The sequence below is a fragment of the Caretta caretta genome, chromosome 26, assembly GCF_965140235.1.
Source record: "Caretta caretta isolate rCarCar2 chromosome 26, rCarCar1.hap1, whole genome shotgun sequence".
NCBI lineage: Eukaryota > Metazoa > Chordata > Testudines > Cheloniidae > Caretta > Caretta caretta.
In genome coordinates this window covers 15,791,099-15,798,356 of record NC_134231.1, presented here as the reverse complement: position 1 = coordinate 15,798,356, position 7,258 = coordinate 15,791,099, and positions in this window count along the sequence as shown.

Here is a 7,258-nt window from a genome sequence, read left to right as displayed (position 1 = left end):
TCTCCAGCCTGAACCATGCTGCAGTGTGCCCTCTCTGTGCTGCTGGGCACGGGGGCTGAGGCGTGGGGCAGGACTCCAGACTCTCCTGAGCGTGTTTAGCTGACTTGCCTTGTGGCTGCAGCCTGGTCTGTGTCCCCCCAATGCCTGTAGGAGCCCTCCACAAGAAAGGCAGCTCAGCCTCTTGCTTTTAACTGCAACCCCCCCCCCCCCCCGAGGTCCTGCCCCCCACCCAGGCTCCTGCTCCTACCCAGCTGCGGATCCCCACACCATGAGTGTCCTGTGTGGGTGCCAGAGGAGGCTCTGTGCCCTTCCCTGTAGGTGCCTGCCCTGCGGGTAGGTGCTGTGGGGGTGAAGCTCTGTGGAAGGCACTGCAGGGCACGGTTACCCCTTGGCCTGCGCACAAGCGAGCTCCCTGCCATGCAGCCTGCCCTGCAGGGAACAGGCAGCGACCCCCAGAGCTGCCTCCTGGCAGCAAGTGTTGCCGGAGCCCCCCAGCCTGGGCGTTTTGCATCAGCGCAGGGCTGGGCGCTGGGAGTGACACAGCAGAGCTGGTTACAAACCTGACCTGCTCTCTGGTGCTGCTGACTCCATCTCCAGCTGCCCCGACTTCCATGGTGTTTTCAACCCTCCTGCTGCTCCCCATGGCACCCCCCTCCCCCCACTGAGCCCCTCTGCCCCCTAGCACCATGTGCCTCTATCAGATTCCAGCTTTCAGGCCTGTGCCCACTGGTGCTCTTGTCCAGCCGTGAGGGGGGGCCTGGCAGTGCCATGGCTCTGTAAGGCTGGTGGGGAGCGGGGCAAAGGTTCTAGCCAGGCTGTGGGAGACACAAACCTGCCCTCCTCCCACCCCCACCATTAAAGGAACCCCACAGGCGGCAGCTCCCTGGCTCCGTCACAGTGTGACTCCAGCCAGCCCCCCAACCCCTCAAAGGGGCTGGTTCCTGGGAGCCAGAGAGCTCACTGCCCCTGGGTGGGGGTGCAGCAGGGCAGGACTCACCACTGCAGCCTAGACAGGTTTTGCTGTGGGGTGGGAGTGCAGGATTGGGCCCCCCCAGCACTGTCTCTGGATGGACCCTCCCCCCACACACCTGGGGGCAAGATCATCCTCCCACTGCTGTCAGCCCTGCTCACCTGGAGCAATCAGGGGCAGCCAAGGCAGAGAAAGTCCCTCAAGGACTGTTTGGATGAAGATGGCTCCAAGAAAGAGGCTTAAAGGCTTTAGCTTGGGCTGGGGGTAGCTAAGTGGAGCAGGAGGCCACAGGCTGCCTGTGCGGCACCAGGTCAGCAGCACTGGGAGGCTCAGGCCCCCTCGGCACGGACAGCATTAGCCGGCCTTAGAGCAGTCGGGCCTGGAAGCCAGGACACCAGGGTTCTATTCCTGGCTCTGAGACAACTGCGGTCCAGGGGTCAGAGCGGGTGGGGGCAGGGAGACAGGGTGCCTGGGTTCAGGGCAGCAACACTCAGTACAGCTTCAGACAGGCGTAGCCCTGTGACTCAAACAGCCCTTAAAGCCTTTCTCCCGGGCAGCTCGGTCTCTCTCCAGGCGCTGTGGGTCACTGACGGTCCCTTTACCTATTACAGGAAGTGGCCCAAATCCCTCTGCTGGGGGAAGCCTGGGGCAGGGACAGCAGGGACCTGTGAGTGACAGGCACTGGCAGAGCTGGGGGGGATCAGAGGAGCATGGTTGCTGGATCAGGCCCATGCCAGTTATGTGTAGGTGCTGTTTGCCTGCAGGCTGGGCTTTCTCCTCACATCCTTGATCCATGAGCTATTCAAGAGCTGGCTCGCAGAAGGGCCTGTGTTCACGCCCCAGGGCTGGGTGGTACCAGAGCTGGGGGCAAGCTGTGGGTCCCTGCCCAGTTTAAACAGACCATCGCTGGTGCAGGGTAGGCTGCCCCCTGCCTTGACACGGAGGTTGGCTCTAACAGGAAGGTGCAGTGGGGCCTGGGTGGAGCCAGAGCCCACCAGTGCCCAGAGAGGACAGGACCCAGCTGAGCAGGGAGGCCTGGTTCAGCTGAATAAGGGAGCAGGCAGGCTGGGCTGGCAGAGTGCAAACGTCACCATCACTGTACAGGGCTGGCCCTCGCCGCTGTTCACTGTGCACCAGCCCTGCCCCCAAGGGGCTTTGGTGGCCAGAGCGCAGCTGGACCAGGCCCTCAGTAGAGGGCTTTGCAAGTGCTGGATCAGCAATCCCATGCTCCACAGGGGCTGGCCTGTACCTCAGCTGGTTACAGACTGCCTGAATTAAACTGAACAGGGGTGTGAAAATGATCTCCCAGGAGCACCCAAGGGCCCTGGGCTGAGCTGCCACCCCTGATTCCATGGGGCGGTGAGGCTGCTGCTCAGTGTGAAGCCAGAACGACTCCTCTGGGGGCCATGGAGTAACTCCGGCCTGACACCAGCACCACTGACCAGGGAGCTGAGGGTTCCCGGCATCTCACCCAAGCTCTGGCCCATGTTTCCCCACTTGTAAAATAAGGCTTCGGAACAGGGGCCTGGTGCCCAGGGCAAAGTGGGGAACAGCTGCGACCAGCTCTGGGGACAGCATGTCCAGCACAACGAGCTGGCGCTGGCAGAGCCCACCTGTCGCAGCTGTAATACAGTGAGAGCTGCAGCCCTTTTCCCTCAGCCCCCTGACCTGCAGATCAAGTGCTGCTCTGGGCCCCGGAAGGGATGCCCCTTGCTGAAGCTCCCCCCACCCCCAAATGCAGGGACACTCCTACCTGTACAAAGCATGGTACCTCCTAGCCAGCCTGTCCTGCTGCCCAAAACCCAGGGATTGCCTCTCCCCCTGCCCCCCTTTGACTAGTTTCTGTCCTGGTGGCTGTGCCGTTCCCTGGGATGGATTGGGGGTGAGATCTGCCCTGAACACTGGCCCGTAGGAAAGGATTCCTGGCTGCTTAAAGCCCAGGGCTGGACAGCAGGACAGCCCCGCTGTAGCCCTGGCTCTGCCCTGACTCAGACAGTCTGCAACTTGGCCATAACCCTGAGCTCCAGGGCACATGCAGAGGCGTGGCTCCCTGACGTGCATGGAACACATGCCCAGAGCCTATTAGCAGCCACCCTCTCCCGCAGCCAGATCCTGTCATAAATATAAAGCAAAGGGTAACAACCTTTCTGTATGTAGTAAAATAAAATTCCTCTTGGCCAGAGGTACAGAATCCCCTTATGTGTAAGGGGTTAATCCGTTCAATTAACCTGGCTGGCACCTGACCAGAAGGACCAATGGGGAAAGAATACACTTTCAAAAGGGGGGGGGTGAGACTTTGTTTTTGTGCTCTCCCGGCAGAGACCAAGCAAGTAATCCAGGTCCTACTGAAATGATACATGTAAGATTACAGAAATAGTAAATAGCAAGGAATGCATTAGATTATCTTTTGTATTAGCATGTGAATTTTCCCTGTGGTAAGAGGGAGGTTTATCCCTGGTTTTTTTATAACTTTAAAAGTTTTGCCTAGGGGGAATCCTCTGTGTTTTAAGTCTTACTACCCTGTAAAATTACCTCCCATCCCGATTTTACAGTGGTGCTTCTTTTAACTTTTTTTTCTTTATTATAAAGTTCTGTTTAAGAATCTGATTGGGTTTTAGTGTCCTAAAAACCCAAAGGTCTGGTCTGTGCTCACCTTGTTTACCTAGCTGGTTGGTAGATTATTCTCAAGCCTCCCCGGGAAAGGGGGTGAAGAGGCTGGGGGGGGGGGGGAATATTTTGGGGAAACAGGAATTCCAAGTGGTCCTTTTTCTGAATCTTTGTCTAACTCACTTGGTGGTGGCAGCAGTACTCATCCAAGGACAAGGAAGAATTTGTGCCTTGGGGAAGTTTTTAACCTAAACTGGCAAAAATAAGCATAGGGGGGTCTTTCATGCAGGTCCCCCCCATCTGTACCCTAGAGTTCAGAGTGGGGAGGGAACCCTGACAGACCCCCTCTCTCACCAGCTTGTAGAAAGCCTCTTAGCTAGGTCATCCCGTTACCCCCTGGCCACACATTATGCTCTGGCCCGGACAGCAGACAGACCCAGATCTGGCCAGCAAGCTTAGAGAGCTGGCCTGATCACCACAGTAGCAAAGTGTCACATGCTCATTAATGGATTCATTCTCAAAGCCCCCCTGCAGGGAAGGAGGAATCATCAGTCTTCCAGCAGGGAAACTGAGGCTCCAGGACACACTTGCTCACTATCCCATAGGTCAGTGGCAGGGCTAGGGTACTGGCCTGGGTTCTAGTCCTAACTACAGGCACAGGCTGGTGGGTGTCTATTAACATGAAAAATCCCCCTCCTCCCCCAGGCAACAGCTCATTCATAAGCACCCTTTGCTTTCACCGCTGTGGTCCAGGACCAGTTCAGCCTGAAATGCTCAAATAGCCAAAGGGCTGCCTTTTATTTAGTCCCTCCCTTTTATCATCTTCTACTTCCTGTTTTCACCACTCCCTTCCCAGCAGCTGGCTTCAAATCAGCCGACAGCTCCCTAACCCAAAGTTTCCTTTTGAGTCCGGAAGCTTTGACCCCAAGTCTTGGGGTGGGGTATTGGGGTGTCACGAGACTGAATCAGTTTTAACAGGCACAGCTCTGCATACAAGTACCACAACAGCTCACATTGACTGCAAGCTACTTAGCTACCTTGACAGAAATCTTCCCTTCCAGCATTTAACAGCGCTATAGCATGGAGGAATGGCTGCTTCACATAACACTGGCCCCACTTCAAATGGGGCCATAGTTCTTGGCCAATGTGTCTGACTTGCTCAAAACACCGACCTCTGCAAGACTCTGGCCCTATTACAACAAAGGCAGGCATTTCTTGCTTAAGGTGAGCCATGTTTTCTTTCAAGGGGGCCATTTAGTATCACAGGGTAGCACATCCATCAGCAAGGAGTGATATGAACTTCAGGACCAGAAGGGAGAGCACCAACTTGAAATCAAAAGGCAATGCATCAGAAGTAGATTCTGCTGCTACCTCTGTGTCCTGACAAGCATAACTCCTTCACTCTTCAAAGGATTCCTTAGTCCCTGCTGCTATAAATGACCCACAAACTAGAGGGGGTTCCAGACACAAGCTCAATAGGAAAACTCAGACTGAAGCGTCAAATGCTCATGTAAGCTAGATAGTTACTGTGCTCTAAGGTGTCCCTTGTAACACTAGTAGGTGTGTATTTAACCAGAGCAATAGGATGTAGGTTTGGATGCCTTTTTCAAGGGCAGTCATCTTTGCAACACAACTCAGAACCTTTCAGTGACACCAGCTGTAACTTCACCAAGTCACTTACATTAGCTATTTCAAATGACTAATTACGGTTTGTTTATAATTAAGACAACATGTAACAAGTGATACTATGTATTACTGCAAACTGCTCTCCAGCCGCTGGGAGCAGAGCTGAGCCCAGAGAGCCCATGTCAGGCCTGTGCCCAGTAGATAAGGGCAAGCACAATCTTCCCCCTTGAGCAATGTGGTTCTCAAAGTTTTGTACTAGTCAGTGACCCTTTCACATGGCAAGCCTGAGTACAACCCCCCCCCTTATACATGAAACACACCTTTTTATAAATTTAAAACCATTATAAATGCTGGAGGCAAAGCAGGGTTCTGGGTGGAGGCTGACAGCTCACAACCCCCCATGTAATAACCTTGCGACCCCGAGGGGTCCCAAACCCCAGTTTGAGAACACCTGCTCTAGCAGGAAGAAATCGAGATCAGTCGTGAGCCACCTTTTCTGAGAAAGCTCATGGCAGCTGATGGGTTAACAGACATAACTACCTTCTACACATTACATCTCACAAAGCTGGTGCTCTGGTTCTGTGAATGAAGGGAAAGCAGTGGATGTATTGTATCTTGACTTTAGCAAAGCTTTTGACACGGTCTCCCACAGTATTCTTGTCAGCAAGTTAAAGAAGTATGGGCTGGATGAATGTACTATAAGGTGGGTAGAAAGTTGGCCAGATTGTCGGGCTCAACGGGTAGTGATCAATGGCTCCATATCTAGTTGGCAGCCGGTGTCAAGTGGAGTGCCCCAGGGGGTCGGTCCTGGGGCCGGTTTTGTTCAATATCTTCATAAATGATCTGGAGGATGGTGTGGATTGCACTCTCAGCAAATTTGCGGATGATACTAAACTGGGAGGAGTGGTAGATACGCTGGAGGGCAGGGTTAGGATACAGAGGGACCTAGACAAATTGGAGGATTGGGCCAAAAGAAATCTGATGAGGTTCAATAAGGATAAGTGCAGGGTCCTGCACTTAGGACGGAAGAACCCAATGCACAGCTACAGACTAGGGACCGAATGGCTAGGCAGCAGTTCTGCGGAAAAGGACCTAGGGGTGACAGTGGACGAGAAGCTGGATATGAGTCAGCAGCGTGCCCTTGAGGCCAAGAAGGCCAATGGCATTTTGGGATGTATAAATAGGGGCATAGCGAGAGGGACGTGATCGTCCCCCTCTATTCGACATTGGTGAGGCCTCATCTGGAGTACTGTGTCCAGTTTTGGGCCCCACACTACAAGAAGGATGTGGATAAATTGGAAAGAGTCCAGCGAAGGGCAACAAAAATGATTAGGGGACTGGAACACATGACTTATGAGGAGAGGCTGAGGGAACTGGGATTTAGTCTGCGGAAGAGAAGAATGAAGGGGGATTTGATAGCTGCTTTCAACTACCTGAGAGGTGGTTCCAGAGAGGATGGCTCTAGACTATTCTCAGTGGTGGAAGAGGACAGGACAAGGAGTAATGGTCTCAAGTTGCAGTGGGGGAGGTTTAGGTTGGATATTAGGAAAAACTTTTTCACTAAGAGGGTGGTGAAACACTGGAATGCGTTGCCTAGGGAGGTGGTGGAATCTCCTTCCTTAGAAGTTTTTAAGGTCAGGCTTGACAAAGCCCTGGCTAGGATGATTTATCTGGGGATGGGTCCTGCTTTTGAGCAGGGGGTTGGACTAGATGACCTCCTGAGGTCCCTTCCAACCCTGATATTCTATGAAGAGCTTGTACAGCCCCCCCTCAGGCTGCCCTACAGATCATGGATGTTGTATTTAACCTGACAGGACAGCAGGCCACAAGGCACATGCTGGAGTTGGGCTAAATTATAGTTAAATGACTTTTTTAAACCCAAAGCACCCCTAGCAGTGACAGTCTCCATTAACCGCTGCATCACTACAGTGGGCAGTGTAAGGCACTCAGGGGTAGTGGGTATTTAGTGACACCTGGGAGTTCAGTGCCTGATCAAATTGCGCAGTCCTAGCTGCACTTTAAGGCCACCACCTGTACTGGCATAAACCAGGGTTG